Raw genomic sequence first — 24308 nt, forward strand, 5'->3', positions numbered from 1 at the left:
TCTATTTATAGACTTCTCGAATGAACTTCTTGATAAGCTCTATTATGATTTATCGATAAGACCATGTAGAGTTCTCTAATAGTGTTAATTCACAGAGTTCTCGACAAGGATATCTTGAGACTTATCAATAACTCAGAACTAAAATAATTTAATTCAATGAATTATTTTAGACAAATACTTTTGGAAAATTTATTCTAATTTCAATTTGATTCAATTCAAATAAATTACAATTATTTCAGTCCTTTTTGGACAAAATGGGCATTTATTAGAGTTCTCGATAAATCATTTCTTAGTTCTCGAAAAGAATTAATAAAATGACTTATCGAATGTACCTTTTTTTTCTAATTCAAAATTACTTCTCGATAAGTTTAATATCAAACATTTATTTGAATTTTCGATAAGTATTTTACTTTTTCTATAAATACCCAGACTTTTCGATTAATTTGAACTTGGAATTTCTCAAAATTCTAAGTAAACTGAATATTTATTACTTCATATCTTCAGTATATGAACTTAAGAAATAACAGATCAAAAGAAGCAAAAAGTATGAAAAACTGAACAAATTTAATTCATAAATTCTGTTCATAAAAATACTTTTGACATACTTTGTCTCTAATTTCTCTGACTTATTGACACATTTACATGTTTATATGATTTCTTGTTTACATGAAAATAAGTTAGTCTAATGTTAGTAGACTAGTACATTATCTGTGTTGTTTTGAGTATGCAGATAATGGTAAATTTATTTGACTGATTGCTGATAGGATGAGTTACTTTTTGTGTAGGGAGTACGTGATTATTTGCATGGGGAATAGTCACTCTTTAAAATAAACTAATATTCTTGAGTACTTGCATGGGGAATAGTAACTAGTCTTTTCTAGCTGTCAAGTATGCTTATGTGATTATTACTCTTATTATCCGGGCAACTCAAGAGTCTCTTGGTTTCTATCGTTACTCCCTATATAAATTAAAATGCTTCACTCTTTATCATTTATCACTACTCTTATTCTCAACAAACATCTACTTTCAAACTCACCTCCTATTCATCTCTCTCTTACTCAAATGGATGCCCCAGTCTTTTACAGACTTGTTCATGGAGTTTACCCACCGGTCCATCATTTGGATGATGACCTAGTTTATTTTGATCCTATCGGACTTCGTGTTCGTCTCAAGGGGGTTGTTTACAGCCCCTTTGATATTCCACTTGAGGTCTTTTATGAACTCTCATGGAATGATCAACTCAGCATTTTTTTCTTTGAAGAGGAAGTCTCTCTGGAGATGGAGAGACGTGCAAGGGTAGCTGAGCAGCAACGCCTTGCTGCTTTGGAGTTGTAGGAGAGGATCTGTTAGGAATATGTGTATTAGTTTGATGATAAGTTAAACAAAATACTTAAGTAGAAATCTAGTGTTTGTAGCCTCAACGGATAAGACCATCTTGGCTATCCGTTGAAGGAGTAGCTTTACTTAGCAGTAAGTTTAGTATTGTAGCACATTTCATTCTCTGGTTTCAAGTTGTAATTCTTAGATGTTGTAGGAAATTATCAGTCATGTTGACTACTAATGGATATACAAATAGGAGGGCTAATTGTAAATATTTCATGCCTTGTAATTTTGTATGAGTGGAGAAGTATCAACGAATATTGAAGACCTTCAACGGATAAGAAACAAAGCTTCAACGGATGACTCTAATGCTTCAATGGATAATATCCATCAACGGATAAGTGCTTCAACGGATAAAGACTTCAACTGATAATGCATCAACGGATAAAGCTTCAACGGATAAAGCCTCAACGGATAAGGCATCAACGAATGAAAGCTTCAACGGATGCTTGGTTCATTAGCAGTTGATAGTGACAATTCACAAGCTGACAGAGGCACATGGGTTGACAGAGACAAACTGGAATGTGGAAGCCTCTAGGAGGAATCAAGAAAATGCAGCATTCCCATTCTGATGCAAACAAGGAAGTATTCAAAGATTCTCAGATTATCCTAGATTGTATTTGATAGAGAAATGAAGAATAAACATGTGAAGAATCGTTTTAATTGTATTTTACAGTTTTGTCTTCACTTGTAAACTTGGTAATATATAAACCAAGTAGCAGCTAGTAATTAGACAAGAATTTTTCCTGAGCTGTTTAGAAATATCAAGAGAGAAAATCATCTAGTTTGTACTAGGAAGCAGCTGTGATTTAATTCTTTGAATCACAGATTTTCTGAAATAACACATCTCTGGTGGAACAACAAATCCACCAGAAAAGTTTTTAAGTTCTTTGTGTTCTTTACATTTGTGTTTGAATATATATCTGTCAGTATCAGCTTCAAGCAATTCACACACATTTGTTCACTTAAACACTTAGCCTTAGAAACTGCTCAAAACTTGAAATTTTTTTGAGATTTACATTCAACCCCCCTTCTGTAAATCTCATTGTTAGTCCACTGGGAATAACAATTGGTATCAGAGCAAGCTCTTAACATACAAAGAGTTTAAAGATCTATTTTTCTAACATCATGAGTGCACAGAAGAATCCTCCTGCTACCATCATGAGTAGGAAGGATATTGGTATAAAGATTCCAGTCCTGGAAAAAGATAATTATCATCACTGGAAAGTGAAGATGCATTTACATCTTCTTTATCAAGATGAAAGCTACATCAACTGTATTGAAAATGGTCCTCACATCCTTCACAAAGTAGCCACAGCTGCTACTGCAACAGTTGCTGTTGGACAGTCCATTCCCAAGCCAAAAGCAGAATGGACTATTGAAGACATGGAAGAAATCCGCAAGGACAAGAGAGCCATGAACATTTTGTTTAATGGCTTAGATCAAGATATGTTTGACAATGTCATCAATAGCCAAACTGCAAAGGAAGTTTGGGATACTGTACAAATCATCTGTGAAGGTACTGAGCAGGTCAGAGAGAACAAGATGCAGCTTCTTATTCAACAGTATGAATATATTCACTTTGAAGAAGGTGAATCATTAAATGATACCTTCAACAGATTTCAGAAACTGTTAAATGGATTGAAGCTGTATGGTAGAGTGTACTAAGTCAAGGATTCCAACTTAAAATTTCTTAGGTCTCTGCCAAAGGAATGGAAGCCCATGACTGTCTCTTTAAGAAATTCTCAAGATTATAAGAACTTCACACTTGAAAGATTATATGGAATTCTGAAGACTTATGAACTTGAAATGGAGCAGGATGAGCTGTTGGAAAAGGGAAAGAGAAAAGGAGGAACAGTTGCTCTTGTAGCTGATAGTGAGAAGATGGAAGCCAGGAATGAGGAGAAGACAATGCCAAGTCTCAAAATTGGCACAAGCAAATCAGAATCAAGCAAGGGTAAAGAGCAAGCAGCTGAGGATGAAGACAATTTCAGTCAGGATGACTCTGATGATGTTGATGAACATCTGGCTTTTCTGTCCAGGAGGTTTGCAAAGATGAAGTTCAGAAAAAATACAAAGTTCACTAAGCCAAACAAAAACATGGTGGACAAATCAAAGTTCAAATGTTACAACTGTGGCATTAGTGGACACTTTGCAAGTGAGTGTAGAAAGCCAACTCCTGATAAAAAGAAATTTGAGCAAGTTGATTACAAAAAGAAGTATTTTGATTTACTCAAATAAAAGGAAAGAGCTTTTCTCACTCAAGATGATTGGGCAGCAGATGGGGTCAATGAAGATGATGATATGGAATATGTCAACCTAGCCCTGATGGCTAATTCTGATGAAAATGAAACTAGTTCATCAAGCAACCAGGTAATTACTACTGATCTCTCTCAGCTTTCTAAACATGAATGCAATGAAGCCATAAATGATATGTCCAATGAATTATATCATTTGCGTGTTTCCCTTAAATCACTAGCAAAAGAAAACACTAGGATCAAGGAGAATAATGTGTTTTTAAGTGATAGGAATGTTGTGTTAGAGGATCAGGTAATTGAGCTTGAAAAGATAAAACTTAAATGCTTGACTGTTGAGAATGAACTAGCAGAAGCTGTTAAGAAAGTAGAAATTCTTTCTAAACAGTTAGAAAGTGAGCAAGAGGTAATCAAGGCCTGGAAAACATCTAGGGATGTTAGTGTTCAGATTGCAAAGGTTCAGGGAATTGAATCATTCTGTGAGGATGCCTGGAAGAAAAAAAAAGGAGTTAGAATTAATTGATGGATTGTCAACGGATTTGGAATCAACGGATGATGAAAGTTATCCGTTGAAGGAAGAAAAGGAGCATCCGTTGAAGGCTCATCAATTAAAACAGGCAAGTTCTTTTAAAAATAAAAACCTCAATAAAAAGAATGATTCAACTCTCAAGAACTTTGTCAAAGAAGGAGCTAGCACATCCAGAGATGTTAGTAAGGTGAATATAGGACACATGACTTTAGATCAGCTGAAAGATAGGCTTAAGTTGGTTGAGGATAAGAAGGAAACTAAAAGAAAATCTAAAAGAAATGGGAAGGTAGGGATTAATAAACATAACAATTACACACCTGATAGGTATGCTCCTAGAAAAAGCTGTGTGCATTGTAAAAGTGTTAATCACCTATCTGATAATTGCAAATCTGTTAAAAATGCTCCCATGCCTTCAAATCCCTCCATGCCTAACATGTCTATGTCACCTCTGCATGCTATGCCTGTTATGTCTCACCAGAATCCCCATGCATATTTTGCAAACATGCCATATATTAATAATCCTTATTTTACTGCATTTAGTATGCCTCAAATGCCATACAATATGCCTATGTGGAATAACATGTTTGCACAACCTATGCCTTATCAAATTCAATCAAATGTGTTAAATGATTCTGTGACTAACCCTACACTTCAACCAACCACATCTGAGACCAAGGTTGACCCAAAGTTACCTAAGTCAAAAGATGCAGGAGGAATGAAGTCTAGGAAAAAGACTAACAAGGCTGGACCCAAGGAAACTTGGGTACCAAAATCAACTTGATTGATTTTGTTGTGTGCAGGGACAAAGAAGGAATCTAGGTACTTGGACAGTGGTTGTTCAAGACACATGACAGGAGATTTCACCCTGCTCACAGAGTTTAAGGAGAGAGCTGGCCCTAGCATAACCTTTGGAGATGACAGCAAAGGATTCACTATGGGATATGGCTTGATTTCAAAAGAAAATGTCATCATTGATGAAGTTGCATTGGTTGATGGTCTCAAACACAACTTATTGAGCATCAGTCAACTTTGTGACAGAGGGAATACTGTCTCCTTCAATTCTGAAGCCTGTATTGTCACAAGTAAGAAGGATAATAAAGTGGTTCTAACTGGAGTTAGAAAAGGAAATGTGTACCTAGTTAGAGGAATGCCTCTAGTGGAATTCACAAGGGATGGACTGTGTGATGCTTGTCAGAAAGGAAAGCAAAAGAAAGTATCATTCAGTAAGAAGCTTGAATCTGCAATTGATGAACCATTACAACTGCTACACATGGATCTTTTTGGACCAGTCAATGTATTGTCAATTTCAAGGAAAAGATATTGCCTAGTGATTGTTGATGATTTCTCTAAGTTTTCATGGGTCTATTTTCTTGGATCAAAGGATGAAGCTAGTGAAATCATTATCAATCATATCAAGCAAGTCAACAATCATCCTGATTTCAAAGTAAGGAATATTAGGAGTGACAATGGAACTGAGTTCAAGAATTCAACCATGAAGTTGTTCTGTGAAGAAAATGGGATCATGCATGAGTACTCAGCTCCAAAGACTCCATAACAAAATGGTGTGGTGGAAAGGATGAATAGATCACTAATTGAAGCTGCAAGGACAATGCTTGAAGAGTCAAAACTCCCAACTTACTTTTGGGCTGAGGCTGTTAACTGTGCATGTTACACTCAGAACATTTCTCTAATCAATCAAGAAAAAGGCATGACTCCCTATCAATTATTCAAGAGAAGAAAACCAACTTTAAACTTTCTATATGTCTTTGGTTGCAAATGCTACATCTTAAGGAATCAATCTGATCACAAAGGGAAGTTTGATGCAAAGGCTGATGAAGGAATATTTGTTGGTTATTCTGCTGGAAAATCATATATGGTCTACAATCTAAGAACCAACATTGTCATGGAATCTGTACATGTTGTGTTTGATGATAAAAAGATTGATGGACTAACAGATGAAGGACATCATGAAGGACATCATGAAGGACTCAAATTTGACAATATATAGATATATTGTGATGATTGTGAAGATGAGAATGATGAAGAAGGCATCTCAAGAGGGATTCAAAATCTGCCTTTGGATAATGCACAGAATGCTGCATCCGTTGAAAGTCATAGCTCAGCTTTCGTTGAAAGAAGCAATGCAGCATCCGTTGAAAGACAAAATGCATCATCCGTTGAAGTTCATAATGAAGCATCCGTTGATCACAGTCTGTCAACGGATAATCAATTCACTTCATCAGTTGATAGAGCTCCCAATTCCTTTCAAAGGATCAGCAACTCAGGGGGAGTTTCAACCAATCAACATTCTATTTCACATCATGACAATACTGAGGCAACCTCATCTAGAGCTAATCTACCACCTCAAAGGAAATGGACCAAGAATCACCCTTTTGAACTGATCATCGGTGATGCTTGTTAGGGCGAAAATACGCGCTAATATTCACGCAAGTATAGCGTTCGCAAGTAATATAGAATACTTTCTAGTTCGTTCCCTCAAAGACTCAGACTAAATTATTGTCTAATTAAACTCACTCACCAATGTATGATTACTTCTCAATGTTAAGATACTAACACTTAAAATTGTTGATTAAATATTAACTATAATTAACTACTTAATTAATCACTTAACTAACACTTCAATTTATCAATAATAAAATACTCATGAGATCACAACTTCATTATTACTTCCTTCTATAGCCATTGTTATTACCTTTAGCATGTGACAGTGATGATATTAATCGAATAACACGAAACTGATAAAAGCCAACTTTCATTGTACTAATACCATTCTATCAAGCATCCACAATTAAGATAGAAGTTGAATAGTCATCAATTATGTTGAGTTCCCATATGTCTACAGAAATTGACAACACAACGATTTAAGCACAAGTTATTCCTTTTGATTACATAGGGCAAATAAAACTGTTAGAGTTACCCACTAATCATATACAACGTACATGAACCTATGCTAGCATGGCAAGTTCTAAATCTCAAGATCCACCGTCGCTTCACAAGAGATTAACACCCTATCTTATATGTTCGCGACGCACATAAGATGAATACGCACAACCAATACTAGATATCATGCAATCATCACACACTAAAGTATTAAACAATTAACTAAAGAATTCCATAATAAATCCGTTGCAACCCCATGATCACGATTAGCCCATAATAGCACTCATCGTCATCATGGGTTCATATGAAATCATGATAAACAAACACAAGAAAATAATAACTAAACTAATTATATTAAAACAGAGTACGTCACAAGAGTAAATAAGTTCAAAGCAAGAAAACTAGCATCCAACGTTACAACGAAACAAGAATCACAAGAATATATGCTTCCTCTTCGTTGCGGTGTGCTAAATCGGTCTTCTTCCTTATCTCTTTCGCTCCTTGCGTAAAAACACAATCTTCTTCAATCCACACTTGTGAAAACGTCTCAAATCTACTTAAATAATAGTCCCATAAAACTCAGATTACATAGAAGTGGAAACCAAACAGAAGTAGAAGTCCTAAAATAATTTATCTTTTTTTCCCGACCCTGCGCGGCCCGCTCAGCGCGGCCGCTCAGCATAGCTGAGCGGGCGGGCGCTCAGCTTGCTGCGCGGCCGCTCAGCAATGCCGAGCGGGCGCTCAGACCTCTACTGGAAAAATTCTGATTTCGCTCCGTTTCTTCACCGTAATCTGCCCTTTTCTTTCCTCTCGCAATGGTGAACACATGCCAAGGCTTATTCTTGATGATTCCTCCCCCGAAATGTAACTAAAACCCTGAAATGCATAAACACTAGAAAAACACATCAAATACACAAAATACTTGATTTCAAGACACCAATTTAAGCCATTTTAAGATGTTCTAAGTGGTATAAAATGCCACTTATCACACCCCCAAACTTAAATCGATGCTTGTCCTCAAGCGTCACAGACTCAAAAACAAATAAAAACATGCATGAATGCAATCTATATAAAAATGCAGCGATCCCCCTTACTACAATTAACCAACCAAATTGTCACATCTCAATGAATGCAGTTAGACAACTAAAGATCAATAAACTCATGCAAACGGACATACAGCCAGAAACGTGGTGTGTGCAAATGCTTAACAGATATGCTTCGGAACTAGACCAATTACTATGACTAGACTATCCTCAAGGCAATCCTATGATTATACAAAGAACAAAAAATTCTAGGCACAAAGTGATATACAACACTACAAGAACTCTGGAGCTTACTACGGAATCGTGCTTTTTATTTACAACTCAAATGCTTATTTGACCGTGCAATGAGTGAGGTCCACAAAAGACTTATACAATGGTATCCATGTAACGAGCGTTAGGTTAGCGGATCCCAGACTCTAAAAGCCTTAGGTCACTAGGCACAAAGTCCCCTAAGAACTTAATAACTCGAATACCAAAGAGCCCACTCTTGATCAATTATGCAAAAATTTATATATATATATATATTTAATACTTCTGAGCAAGTGCGTTTCGCTCCATCTTGCTCAACCCTAGACTACTCGCACCATATGCGAGCCGGCTACTAGCCATTTGACGCCTAGCCACAACTAGCAACAACTTCCATATTTTTTTCTCCAATTTTTTTTCTTTTTCATGCCTTTATCACTAAGAACCTATAATCGAATTCTAAGCATAATAAGCAGATTGACCTTGAAAACAACCAAATCATAACAACAATCTAGCCCTTACGCATTCTCTAAGACTTAGTGAACTTACAATTATTTCTAGCATGCAGATCAACCTACACAACTTCATATCACTTTAATGCTATCACTACACTCGCATCAATATCACAATTCAGTCGATAAATCATTGCAAAAGGGATCATGGTACATGCATGAGCTATATGACATTCATAACAAATAAAAAATACAATACTATATGGCATAAATTATGCAACTATATGAACTAAACTATCATGAATATGCAACTAAATGACACACACACAATATTCCTTAACTACCACCCCCAAACTAAAAATCTTCACTGTCCTCAGTGAAAGTAGTAGAAAGGAACACAGGGTATACCTACTCGGAGTCATCATCATCATCACCCTCAGTGGGTGGAGTATCAGGCGGCGGGTATGCAGAGTCCTCACCAAAAAATGGCCACTGGATATCAGCTCCAAGGCCTCGAAAAGCAGTCCCTAACGTAAGGGTGAGCTCCTGAGCAAACCTACTCTGCGTTTCATACATGGCATCCATCCGCCGTGAAAGCCTCCTATACTGGGCATCAACCATCCCAGCACCCTCCTGAGCTCTCGAAGAACCAGCCTCATCACGCCCTGGCCTAGCCATAGTAGCATCTCGTGCTGGACGCCCTCCTGGAAGATGATAACCCAGCCCATTCTCCTCAGGCTCACCACCGGTCCACTCCTGCATCCCATTCAGAGTGCCAGAATCAATCGGAGCTGCTGGCAACTGCAACTGCTCATGAGCCGGCCAGTTCACTCCCACTGCTCGGCATAGCTTCGTAACCGTAGATGCATAAGGGATGTTCATATGCTTCGCTCCCCTCAAAAACTTCAGAATTCCTTGGTAGATAAACTCACCAAGGTCCACATAGTGTTCCTCATTCAGAATTCCCCACAACAACTGTGCTCTCTCAACTGTGACCTCGTGTGCATGCGAAGAAGGCAAAATATTAGCACAAATAAATGCATTCCATGCACGGGCATACCTGTTCATGGCGATCGCCGGAAAGTGACGATACTCATTAGTGCCGGTCCTGCATGTCCAAACTGTGCCCGGTCGACATAGAGTCGCACAAATCAAATCCAAGTCAAAATCCTCAGCAGTCTTTTCATTCTAGTTCTCCTCCTCGGGCTTCCTCTCTCGCTGTCCAATCACACAGTGAATCGCCGCAGGATGATAATCAACCGTCAGCCCACGAACCACAGAAAACCCATTCTTTTCAGCCTTCGCGTTCGCGTAGAACTCGCGAACAACGCTCATCGGTACTGCTTCGGGTGACTCACAAAAAGCTATCCACCCCTTCTCTGCAATCATGGGTAGCAACTCACCATCCCTCCCCGATGGTAAAAACCCCCTCTCCTTCAGAATCGGCTTTCCCAACAGCCTAGTGTACTCCTCCTCCGCAGCTCTGTCAGTTAACCGAGGCCTTGCAGCAGTACCCCTCGATAAATCAGCAGTAGGAACTGTGCTGCTGCTGTCAATAGTGCGTGCTCTCTTGGGTGCCATTGATTCGTGAATAAAAGTGTGTAAGAACTGATTTTTTGATGTTTGTGAGAGGGTTTAAGTGTAGGAAGTTTTGTGGGAGATATGTAGGATAGGTGTATGTATATATAGGGTGTGGATTAGATTAGGGTTTGGGAATTAAGGAGTAAAATGATGGGGTAGTGGGAACAAATCGTGGGTTTATGGGCTAAAAACTGTTTTTGTGTGTGTGTGTTTTTTTTTTCTGAACTGAAAAAAAAAATTCTGGTACTCGACCCCTGAGCGGTCGCTCAGCAAAGCTGAGGGGGCGCTCAGCTTGCTGCGCGGTCGCTCAGCAAAGCTGAGCGGGCGCTCAGGGGGTCACTGGAATTTTTTTTTTCAGCCCCTGTTTTCTGATTTTTTTGTGTTTTTGGATAGGTTATTAACTTCTAAGGGTTCCTGTAACAAGAATTCATGGGTTGCCTCCCACGCAGCGCTTCTTTTTCGTCATTAGCTTGACGTTTCGTACCCTTCTCAAGTAGTCAACAAAATGGCACTAACCACTTCTCGGTTTGCCATGTCCCCATAGTAGTGCTTCAACCGCTGACCGTTAACCTTGAATGCTTGGTCCGGATCATTCTCAAAAATTTCCACCGCTCCATGTGGAAACACAGTTTTGACAATAAAAGGTCCAGACCACCTTGATTTCAACTTCCCAGGAAAAAGTCGGAGCCGAGAGTTGAATAAGAGAACTTGTTGCCCTGGCACAAATAACTTTAGATGTAGCTTCCTATCGTGCCACCTCTTCACCTTTTCCTTATATATTTTGTTATTTTCGTACGCTTGAAGTCGAAATTCATCAAGTTCATTAAGCTGAAGCATTCTTTTCTTACCAGCTGCATCTCAATTCAGGTTCAACTTCTTCAATGCCCAGTAGGCCTTATGCTCAAGCTCCGCAGGTAGATGACATCCCTTACCGTACACCAACTGATACGGTGACATCCCAAGTGGAGTTTTGTATGCTGTTCTGTAAGCCCAAACAGCTTCATCGAGCTTTAAAGACCAATCCTTCCTTGACGGACAAACAACCTTCTCTAGAATGCGCTTTATCTCTCTGTTAGACACTTCCGCTTGACCATTTGTTTGCGGATGATAGGCAGTAGCTACTCGATGATTCACATTATAATGCTGCATCATAGAAGTGAACTTACGGTTGCAAAAATGCGATCCTTCATCACTTATGATTACCCGAGGTGTTCCAAACCTTGTAAAAATTTGCTTATGAAGAAAATTTAGCACTGCCTTTGCATCATTTATCGGTAAAGCTTTAACTTCGACCCATTTTGAGACATAATCGACTGCCAGCAAGATGTACTGATTATTGCAAGATGAGATAAAAGGCCCCATGAAATCGATTCCCCATACATCAAAGACCTCGACTTCAAGCATCACATTTAATGGCATTTCATCCTTCCTTGACAAATTTCCCACTCTTTGGCAACGATCACACCTTAAAACAAACTGATGAGCATCCTTGAACAAAGTAGGCCAGAAAAAACCTGCTTGCAGAATACGAGCTGCCGTTTTCTCACCACCATAGTGTCCACCATAAACCGTGGAATGGCAGTCTCGTAATATCCCCTCCGTCTCACAGAACGGGATACATCTCCTGATGATCTGGTCAGCTCCCTGTCTAAACAAATATGGTTCATCCCACATATACCACTTCACCTCATGCAGAAACTTCTTCTTTTGAGCGGATGTCAATTTAGGAGGCATTATATTGCTGACGAGATAGTTTACAATATCTGCAAACCATGGTTCTTCCTCCTGAATTGCAAACAACTGCTCATCCGGAAAAGATTCATTGATTAACTTCCTATCTTGTGAATTAGAATCGGGATTCTCCAACCTAGAGAGATGGTCAGCTACTTGATTCTCAGTACCTTTTCTATCTTTGATCTCTAACTCAAATTCCTGAAGTAAAAGCACCCAATGAATGAGTCTCGGCTTCGAATCCTTCTTAGAAACCAGATAGTGAATAGCTGCATGATCAGTGAATACTGTTACTTTCGTACCAAGCAGATAAGATCAAAATTTCTCAAAACCAAAGACTATAGCCAAAAGCTCCTTCTCAGTAGTGGTGTAGTTCAATTGGGCACCATTTAAAGTCTTACTCGCATAGTAGACCACATGGAAGAGATTTTTCTTGCGCTGTCCTAGAACTGCACCTACCGCATAATCACTCATATCACACATCATCTCAAACGGTTCTGTCCAATCTGGTGCTGTAATAACTGGTGCAGTGATCAAACTCTTCTTGAGAGTCTCGAATGCTGCCAAACATTCATCATCAAATTTGAAAGGCACGTCTTTCTCAAGCAAATTGCATAACGGCTTAGATATCTTTGAAAAGTCCTTGATGAATCGCCGATAAAACCCGCATGACCAAGAAAACTACGGATTCCTTTCACAGAATTAGGTGGTGGAAGATTTTCAATGACTCCCACCTTGGCCTTGTCCACCTCCAGACCCTTGCTAGAGACCTTATGTCCAAGGATAATGCCTTCACGCATCATAAAATGACATTTCTCCCAATTGAGCACCAAATTAGTTTCCACACATCTTTTGAGTACGGCGCGCAGATTATTCAAACATTCATCATATGAGTGTCCAAAGACGGAGAAGTCATCCATGAACACTTCGACGTTATTTCCAATCATGTCAGAGAATATAGCCATCATACATCTCTGAAAGGTGGCAGGGGCGCTACATAACCCAAACGAAACTCTGCCAAAAGCAAACGTGCCAAATGGACAAGTGAAGGTAGTCTTTTCCTGATCCTCTGGTGCAATACAAATCTGATTATACCCGGAATAACCATCCAGAAGACAAAAATACTCATGACCCGCCAATCTGTCAAGCATCTGATCAATAAATGGAAGAGGGAAGTGATCCTTCCTTGTGGCTTTGTTCAATTTTCTATAATCCATGCATACTCTCCATCCTGTAACTGTTCGAGTAGGGATGAGCTCATTCTTTTCATTTACGACCACAGTGATACCTCCCTTCTTAGGTACACATTGTACAGGGCTCACCCACGAGCTGTCAGAAATAGGATAAATGATGCCTGCATCTAGCCATATTAGAATTTCTTTCTTCACCACCTCCTTCATGATGGGATTCAGTCTTCGCTGCTGTTCCACAGTTGGCTTACTACCTTCCTCTAGCAGAATTTTATGCATACAATATGAAGGACTTATCCCCTTGATGTCTGCTATGGTCCATCCTATAGCCGATTTGAATTCTCTCAAAATCCTTAAGAGCTTGTCTTCCTCACTACCTGAAAGGTCAGATGAAATAATAACAGGTAACGTAGATGAATCACCTAAAAAAGCATACCTCAAGTGCTCAGGTAATGGCTTGAGCTCCAAGGTAGGTGCTTCCTCGATTGATGGTTTGAGCTTCCCTTCAGCGTTCTTAAGGTCAGAAGTACCAAGAGATTCAAATGGTATGTCCAGCTTTCGCTTCCAGGGAGAAGCGTTCAGATATTGTAATTGCTCGTTGCTATCTTCATCATCGCTGTCAAAATCCCCCACTAAGGCCTTTTCCAATGCATCAGACATTAGCATGTGATCGAGTTCCGAAGTAACCGCAGAATCAATCACATCCACTTTTAAGCACTCCTCATCTTCTGTAGGGAATTTCATTGCCTTGAATATGTTGAAGGTCACATCCTGATCTTGGACCCGCATAGTAAGTTCACCTTTTTGCACATCTATCAAGGTACGGCCAGTAACCAAGAAAGGCCTTCCCAAGATTATGGGAATCTTCTTATCTTCCTCAAAATCCAGAATAACAAAATCTGCTGGAAAGAAGAGCTTATCCACCTTGACGAGCACATCCTCAACTATGCCCCTTGGGTAAGTAATGGAACAGTCAGCCAATTGTAGTGACATGTATGTGGGTTTTGGATCAGGCAGATCCAGCTTTTAAAGATCGACAACGGCATCAAATTAATGCTTGCTCCCAAGTCACAAAGGCACTTGTCGAACGTCAGATTGCCAATTGTGCAAGGAATGGTGAAGCTTCCTGGATCTTTCAGTTTTGGTGGTAACTTTTGCTACAGCACAGCGCTGCATTCTTCCGTGAGAGCAATGGTTTCAAGGTCATCCAGTTTCACCTTCCTTGAAAGAATAGTCTTCATAAACTTCGCATAACTAGGCATTTGTTCCAGAGCCTCAGCGAAAGGTATATTGATGTGAAGTTTCTTGAACACCTCCAGAAACTTCCCGAACTGTCTATCCAGCTTTTGTTGCTGCAATCTCTTAGGAAAAGGTGGTGGAGGATAGAGCTGTTTCTCCCCTGTATTAGCCTCAGGCAGAGTGTGTTCAACAGTAGTCTTCCTTGGTTCCGCCGCTTTCTCCTTTTGCGTAGATTCTTCACCTCTAATTTCAGCTTCTACTTCTTTTGCCTTTTCAGCATCAACTACTTTTCCAGACCTTAAGGTAATAGCCTTGACTTGCTCTTTAGCTTCCTTCCTGCATGGTACTTCCGTGTCACTGGGAAGAGTGCCAGGTTGACGATTGAGCACTACATTGGCTAATTGACCGATTTGATTTTCCAAGGTCTTGATAGAAACCGCCTAACTCTTGCACAACAGCTTAAGTTCCTCAAAATCAGCACTTGTAGGTACAGCTGCACTTCCCTGTTGAGGATATGATTGCCTTGTGGCATACTGCTGTGGTTGCTGGAATCCAGGTGGGTTAAACTGTTTACTCACTCCTTGCTGATATGGTGGCTGAATAGCATTCTGATTATTTCCCCAGTTGAAATTTGGATGATTTCTGTTGTTAGGATGATAGGTCGCTGGCACAGGCTGCTGTTGTCGCTGAAAATTATTCACATACTGAACAGATTCATTGATAAGAGAACACTGATCCGTAGCATGAGAACCTGCACAAAGCTCACAAACCATAGCTATTTGATTAACTCCATACGTAGCCAGAGAATCAACCTTCATTGATAGCGCTTGGAGCTGGGCTGCAATAGCGGTGGCTGCATCAACTTCCAGAATACCTGCTACCTTGCCTGACGTCATCCTCTGAGTTGGGTTTTGATGCTCATTTGCAGCCATCGTCTCTATAAGATTATACGCCTCAGTATAGCTTTTAGCCCATAAGGCGCCTCCAGCTGCTGCATCGAGCATGGGCCGAGATTGAGCCCCCAAACCATTATAGAAACCAGTGATCACCATCCAATCCGGCATTCCATGATGTGGACATTTTCTCAACATTTCCTTGTAGCGTTCCCAAGCCTCGCACATAGATTCTGTAGGTTGCTGCGCAAACTGAGTAAGAGCACTCCTCATAGCAGCAGTCTTTGCCATCGGATAAAACTTCACCAGAAATTTTTGCGCAAGATCTTGCCACGTAGTGATGGACCCAGCTGGTTCAGAATGTAACCAGTCTTTAGCCTTATCCCTCAGTGAGAATGGGAAAAACCTCAACTTGATAGCCTCATCAGTCACGCCATTATACTTAAAAGTGCTGCAGATCTCGACAAAATTCCTTATGTGCATGTTGGGGTCTTCAGTTGCTGCTCCTCCAAAAGAAACAGAATTCTGCACCATCTGAATAGTGCCCGGCTTGATTTCAAAGGTGTTAGCTTGAATAGCCGGATGAAGGATGCTTGACTGAATGTCATCAATTTTAGGTCGAGAAAAATCCATCAGAGCTGGATCAGCTTGAACAATACGATCTCCCATGTTTACTGGTTCTTTCTGTTCAGTTCCTGAATCCGAATCCTCAAAATCTAACTTCTCCGGAATATCAAGAACTTCGTCTGTCTCCTCAGCTGTATCTAAAGTCCTCTTGCGAGCACGAGAACGAGTTTGCATAAACGCTTGCTAAAGTACCTGAAACACAACCGAAAAAATTAAGTAACTACTACGTCCTAATCACTGAGTCCTAATGACCAATGATGGTAAGTACATAAACTAAACAACTACGCCGAGTCCCCGGCAGCGGCGCCAAAAACTTGTTAGGGCGAAAACACGCGCTAATATTCACGCAAGTATACACGTTCACAAGTAATATAGAATACTTTCTAGTTCGTTCCCTCAGAGACTCAGACTAAATTATTATCTAATTAAACTCACTCACCAATGTATGATTACTTCTCAATGTTAAGATACTAACACTTAAAATTGTTGATTAAATATTAACTATAATTAACTACTTAATTAATCACTTAACTAACACTTCAATTTATCAATAATAAAACACTCATGAGATCACAACTTCATTATTACTTCCTTCTATAGCCATTGTTATTACCTTTAGCATGTGACAGTGATGATATTAATCGAATAACACGAAACTGATAAAAGCCAACTTTCATTGTACTAATACCATTCTACCAAGCATCCACAATTAAGATAGAAGTTGAATAGTCATCAATTATGTTGAGTTCCCATATGTCTACAGAAATTGACAACACAACGATTTAAGCACAAGTTATTCCTTTTGATTACATAGGGCAAATAAAATTGTTATAGTTACCCACTAATCATGTACAACGTACATGAACCTATGCTAGCATGGCAAGTTCTAAATCTCAAGATCCACCGTCACTTCACAAGAGATTAACACCCTATCTTATATGTTCGCGACGCACATAAGACGAATACGCACAACCAATACTAGATATCATGCAATCATCACATACTAAAGTATTAAAAAATTAACTAAAGAATTCCATAATAAATCCGTTGCAACCCCATGATCACGATTAGCCCATAATAGCACTCATCGTCATCATGGGTTCATATGAAATCATGATAAACAAACACAAGAAAATAATAACTAAACTAATTATATTAAAACAGAGTACGTCACAAGAGTAAATAAGTTCAAAGCAAGAAAACTAGCATCCAACGTTACAACGAAACAAGAATCACAAGAATATATGCTTCCTCTTCGTTGCGGTGTGCTAAATCAGTCTTCTTCCATATCTCTTTCGCTCCTTGCGTAAAACACAATCTTCTTCAATCCATACTTGTGAAAACGTCTCAAATCTACTTAAATATAGTCCCATAAAACTCAGATTACATAGAAGTGGAAACCAAACAGAAGTAGAAGTCCTAAAATAATTTATCTTTTTTTCCCGACCCTGCGCGGCCGCTCAGCAATGCTGAGCGGGCGCTCAGACCTCTACTGGAAAAAATTCTGATTTCGCTCCGTTTCTTCACCGTAATCTGCCCTTTCTTTCCTCTCGCAATGGTGAACACATGCCAAGGCTTATTCTTGATGATTCCTCCCCCGAAATGCAACTAAAACCCTGAAATGCATAAACACTAGAAAAATGCATCAAATACACAAAATACTTGATTTCAAGACACCAATTTAAGCCATTTTAAGACGTTCTAAGTGGTATAAAATGCCACTTATCAATAATTCCTCACCTACCAAACTATTTATATCTTGATCCTTTACCTCTTTCTGGCATTTCTTTATTTCTTCTCCAATAACTCCGGTTGAAAAAATCATACCGTACACTTTTGCTTCCTCAGGCTTGCAAATTTTAATCTCCAATTCCAATTTTTGAAATTCTTTATATATCTCTTCAGGTACGGATAACACATTTAACTTTCCTTCCGACTTAACGCATCTGCTACAACGTTCGCCTTACCGGGATGATAATTAATCGAGCAATCATAATCTTTGATCAATTCTAACCATCTCCTTTGTCTCATATTAAGTTCCTTCTGGGTAAATATATATTTCAAACTTTTGTGATTCGTGAAAAACTCACACTTTTCTCCATACAAATAATGTCTCCAAATCTTCAAAGCGAAAACTATAGCTGCTAACTCCAAATCATGAGTAGGGTACTTCTGTTCGTGTGGTTTCAATTGCCTTGACGCATACGCAATCACCTTATCGTGCTGCATAAGAACACATCCTAATCCTTTGTAGGAAGCATCGCTATAAATTATGAAATTCCCTTGATCGTCTGGAAGTGACAAAACAGGTGTCGTGATTAATCTCCGCTTTAATTCCTGAAAACTTTCTTCGCACTTGTCATTCCATATAAACTTTTCATTCTTTCGTGTAAGCTTTGTCAATGGTGTTTGCAATTCTTGAGAAATTCTGAATGAATCGTCGATAATATCCTGCCAATCCCAAGAAACTTCTTACCTCAGTGGGTGTTCTCGGTCTTTCCCAATTCATAATTGCCTCAATCTTTGCCGGGTCCACTTTGATCCCTTCATTACTGACTATGTGTCCTAAGAACTGAACTTCCTGTAGCCAAAACTCACACTTCGACAATTTAGCATATAACTTCTTTTTCCTTAAAATCTCCAAAGTTGTCCTTAAATGTTCCGTATGATCCTCCTCCGTCTTTGAATAGATCAAAATATCGTCTATAAATACTATAACGAACTTGTCCAAATATTCCTTGAAAATTCTGTTCATCAGGTCCATAAACGCTGCTGGGGCGTTGGTCAATCCAAAAGACATCACTAAAAATTAATAATGCCCATACCTTGTTCTGAAAGCTGTCTTTGGTATATCTTCTGGTTTGATCTTCAGTTGATGATATCCCGATCTTAAATCGATTTTGGAGAAATACTTGACTCCCTTCAATTGGTCAAACAAATCATCAATTCTGGGTAATGGATACTTATTCTTGATCGTCAACTTGTGAGCTCCCTATAGTCGATGCACAGTCTCATGCTTCCATCCTTCTTCTTGACAAATAATAACCGATGCACCCCACGGGGATACGCTGGGTCTAATTATCTCCTTTCTCTAACAGCTCTTGCAATTGCTTTGCTAACTCTTTCATCTCAACGGGCGCCATTCTATACGGGGCCTTGGATACTGGTTCGGTTCCAGGTGCTAAGTCGATTGCAAATTCAATTTCTCTATCTGGAGGAAGTCCTGGTAACTCGTCGGGAAATACTCCGGAAATTCATTTACAACTGGAATATCTTCAAGTTTGCTGGCTCCTGACTTCTGTCGATCACATATGCTACGAAATGCTCACATCCTTGTCGTAGTAACTTCTTGGCTTGAATCATCGTTAAGAACTTCTTTACCTGCTTCTGTCCCTTGAACGTTACTATTCTTTCGTCTGGCGTTTTCACCATTACTTTCTTATTTCGACAATCTATCTGAGCATCATGCTTAGATAACCAATCCATTCCTAATATAACGTCAAATTCTCCTAACTTAAACGGTATCAAATCTACACAAAACTTACTACCGGAAATCTCAATCTCGCAATTCCCACAAACTTGGTTAACAGTTACACATTCTTGATTTGCTAATTTCACAGTCATTATTTCATTTAAATACCCAACTGGACAATTTAACTTACTAACAAAATCTTGTGAAACAAACGATCGAGTTGCTCCCGAATCTATTAACACTTTGGCACATAAAGACATTAAGCGTACCTGCCACGACATCCGTATCCTGGATCGCATCCTTTACCGACATATCAAAAACTCTAGCCCTCGGAGTCTCATTCACTGTTGGGGTAGATCCCATAATCCTTAATGCATTACTGACTTGGGGTTGGTGTCTTGCAATCCCTGGCCATATGTCCTGGCTTCCCACATTTAAAGCATGTAAATCCAATGACTGGAACTTTCACTGCTGGATTCTGGATAGGCTGATCCTTATTTGCTGGCTCTCTTGCTGGCTGATTTCGGCACTCCCCTCGAGTAGTGCCCTTTCTGGTTGCATTTAAAACATACCACATTCAACTTATTACAAACTCCTCCATGCTTCTTTCCACAAACTTGACAATCCGGAAAAGTTAATCTCAACTGATTCGGCTGATTCACATTAAATGAAAGATTGCCCTGGCCTCCGTCTCCTGCATTTTGTCTCCTGAAATTAAAATTTCTCCCTGGCTGAAACTTGCCCTTCTTAAAATTTGGAAACTTCCCTGTTTGTGACTGACCCTCACTTCCCTCAACTTTCCTTTTCTTGCTTTCCTTTTCTTTCTGGAATATCTCACTCTCTGTCTCTGCGATCATAGCTTTCTGTACAACCCCGGCATAGGTATCCAATTCAAAAATAGCTACCTTCCCTCTGATCCATGGCTTCAAGCCTTGCTGGAATCTCTTAGCTTTCTTTCTATCAGTATCAACATACGACGGCACATACCTTGACAATTCCTCAAACTTCCCCTCATAATCTGTTACCGACATGTTCCCTTGCTTCAATTCTAAAAACTTCAGCTCCATTTGATCCTGAACAAACTGAGGAAAATACTTTTCTAAAAACAATTCCTTAAACCTTTCCCAAGTAATAACATCTGTGCTTTCCAATGTCTTCACCATCTCCCACCAATAGGTGGCCTCATTCTTCAGATAGTAACTTGCAAATTCAACGTTCTGCTCCTCTTTCACTTTTACCAAGGCAAAAGCCTTCTCTATTTCCTTTAACCACACATTGCTTCAATTGGCTCTAAGGAACCCTTAAATTCTGGTGGGTTTACTGCCTAAAAAGCTTTGAAAGTTACCTGGGGATTGGTCTGTCTCTGCTGTGTTGTGCCAGGTGAACTGTTTGTTGGGCCAAGATTGAAGAATCTGGGCTATTGCTGGGTCCATGGGTCCTGGGTTCACATTCTGGGTTTGTATCATCTTGGGTATTATTGTTGGTTTCTTCATTCTGGGTGTTGGTGCGGGTATTTCTTCTGGGAGGCATTTTCTGTAAAGAATCAATCAATTTATTTAGCTTTTGAATCAAATATTTGTATAAAGAAAGTTTTGTGAAATAGAAATATCTCTTTTGAAAATAGTTGTAACTAAGTAAATTGCATGCTTCTTTACAGAATATAAACAGTTATGGAAAACAGGGTACATGGTATCACAGGGTATACTGGTGCAATAATAAGGTAAAGTAAAACAGGTGCGATAAAGTAAATAACATTGTTGGAAATGAAAGGTACTGATATATAGATCAAAGTTTTAGGTAGTACAAGCGTAAAGACGCTTCGAAAGTAAAATAAAAAAGGGTACAACAACCTACTCACTAGTCAGCATCGTTAGTCTATAAATATAACTCAAAAGTCTTCTGATACACACTACATACTACTGTCCATACTACATAACCATAACAACACTGCTCAACATCTCCATCTCAAAATCTCTAACTCAGCTCCAAGGAAACTCTGGTCCTGCCAGCCTCTTAAAATCCTCCATCACCTCAGTAGCCCAGCCCATCAGTGCATCAGGGCCTCTGCCAGGTAGTGTAGCTCCATGTAGCCTAGCCTCAAGAACCCTCCGTGTCACATGAATCTCCTCTCGAAGCTCCCTCACACCACGATCAACATCGGTAGTCCTAATGATATGCTGTAACTCTCTAATATGAGCCAACAAGGAATCACGCTCCAATAAAAGAGCCTCATACCGGTAATAAGGAACTGGGGGCAATGTAGACTGGAATGGGGCACTCGCTACTGAATGCCCAGTGGAATCTGAATCAGCTGGTGGGGGTCCTCTGACAGGTGGCCTCATGCCTGGAGGTGGAATAGCCTGCAATGGTACGGGCTTGCAACACCGGTGGAGGTAGAATAACCAATGCTGGTGGAATCACAGGACGTGGATCCGATGCTGGTGCTCCAACTGAAGGCTCTGAGTGATCAGCTGATACGGGAATAAAAGAGTCGGCCATCTCTGCTATCTGAAATCATATCGTAATATAAGAATCTCGTACCACAACGCAAACTATACTAATACCGGTTATACCATAACACTCAACCTCTCAACGTTCTATCATCCTATACCTTACTTCTAATCCTATCCCTCTACCCATTCCCGTCAACCTAGGCTTGTGTCAGTGACTTATAACCTGTAGCTCTGATACCAAACCTGTGGCGCCCTCCAAACCCGGGTCAGAAGTTTGGGGTCCACACACATACCTTAATTATAACCTGCTTATAACAATAATAAAGATAATAATAATATAGCAATGACCCTACTTACCAACCACCACGGACCGCAACAGGTTAAAGTATGCACACAAGCCAAACACACTAATATATTACAAACCGTTCAAATCCCAACTATTTCAAACTCAAACTGAGTATTAAACATTATTACAAACTTTTACAAACTTAAATTATTCCAAAAGAAGCCTACTAGCTCAGCTTTCTTAATCTGAACCCCTAGCTCTCGCGCTGGACTGGGGATCCTCTTTACCAACTGGTTCCTTTTTAACTGGAAAGAATATACAACAACATCGCACAAATGAGCTAACTAGCTCAGCAAGTCACAATGACAAAACTGGGAATAATGATCATCAGGTGAATATGGTTATGATATCAAGTGAACAATGGATTATGATTTAGAATTGGATATTATACTTTTAATTTAAAAACCAAGGTTAGGCTGCTGATCAGTCACGCACTAACCCCAAGCAAGGTACACAGCATTGCTCTAACTACTGGATCCAAGGCACACATTGGCCTAACTTGACCATTATATGGTCTGACCACGAATCTGGTCCACAATTTATAAAAACAATCCAATTCTAACATAATAACAGGAATATGCAATAATAAACAATAACCGAAATCATTAACAACAATAAATGTTTAATAATGAAAAGGTTTCAATCCTTGTAAGGATCAATAAGGCAATTTAAAAGCATTGGATGCTGGATAATGAAAGAATTGGATAACAAAGGAATCAACATTTCAGGGTTTCAAGATTTAGGCTTTCAAGCATAGGAATCAATGAGTGAATGTACAAGTAATTCAGTTCAGTGTTTGGGATTTTGTTTGCATGTATTTGTAGAGTAGTATCGTAGATTTGTGGTTCTTATTTGGGTATACAATAATCAATGGATTAGAAAGAATATGATTCATGGCTCAAGGACAATAACTGAAATTAGGATTTAGGTTTATGTGCTTCAAAGCATTGTAATATCACAGGATTATCAAGTACTTACAATATCTCGAGAAAGTTCAAACACTTGCCTGGTATTAGCTTTACTACACTGCACTCGCTTCCAATCACAACTGTTTTACTCCTCAACTACCTGTTTCCCATTCCTACGTCTTGCCTCTTCTGCTCACATATCATAAGCATTATCAATATTTACTCATGGAATTCTATTCAACACATACTTCTATCTACCCTTCGTTTTACCCAAATCCGATTAACGGATTGAAGTTATGCAATAATCAAGTAAACACCGAATATATAGACCGATAGTCAATTAACAAGTCACATATAGCACATAATACATCACGTAATCAATGATATATTATTTATAAAGGAAGTCCTCGGGTCATAAATAGGCTTTCTGGTATTTAAAATATTTTTAAAACATTTTTCGGAATTAAAACGGGTTGTTGAATCAATTTCGGGTTAATAAACAGGCTTCGGTTGACCCATTCTGGCTCCGAAATAATTTAGAATAATTATCGAGCCTTGGAAATAATTTAGAATAATATTTTAATGCTCGAAAACTATTTTTTTCAGAATTTTTAAAATCATTTTTTAAATAATTAAATCTAATTAAATAACTAATTAAAATTAATTATAATTAATTAAATCAATAATCAATTAATTTCAAATAATTGAACCATTAATCAATATAAATTAACTGAAATTAATTAACTAATTAATTTAAATTTATTGTGAATTAAAAATAATTTTTCAAAATTTTCAAAAATTAAAAAACGAATTTTTTATAATAAAAATTAAATAGGAAATATGATTTTTAAACATTTTATAAACAGAATCCTAAATTTGCAAAGTCTGGAAACTTCAGGGACCTAACTGTATGTCCCAAAAGTCCAGGGACCAAACTGCAATTTTACACCCCGTCGCCGGAAAACAGTCGGGTTCGCCGGAGAACACGATTCCGAACTCCTAACCTTACCACAAGCTCCAGATCACATCTAAAAATTACCAGGAATACAATCATGCAATCAA

The 24308-nt window shown here is 38.9% G+C and overlaps 1 non-coding gene across 1 annotated transcript; it reads left to right on the plus strand.

The window, feature by feature from the left end:
- Window positions 1-15609: 15609 nt before the first annotated feature.
- Window positions 15610-15716, plus strand: LOC141687868 (small nucleolar RNA R71). The gene has a single exon (XR_012561347.1). It is a non-coding gene; the product is annotated as a small nucleolar RNA R71 (small nucleolar RNA).
- Window positions 15717-24308: the final 8592 nt, after the last annotated feature.

The sequence above is a fragment of the Apium graveolens genome, chromosome 9, assembly GCF_009905375.1.
Source record: "Apium graveolens cultivar Ventura chromosome 9, ASM990537v1, whole genome shotgun sequence".
Lineage (NCBI taxonomy): Eukaryota > Viridiplantae > Streptophyta > Magnoliopsida > Apiales > Apiaceae > Apium > Apium graveolens.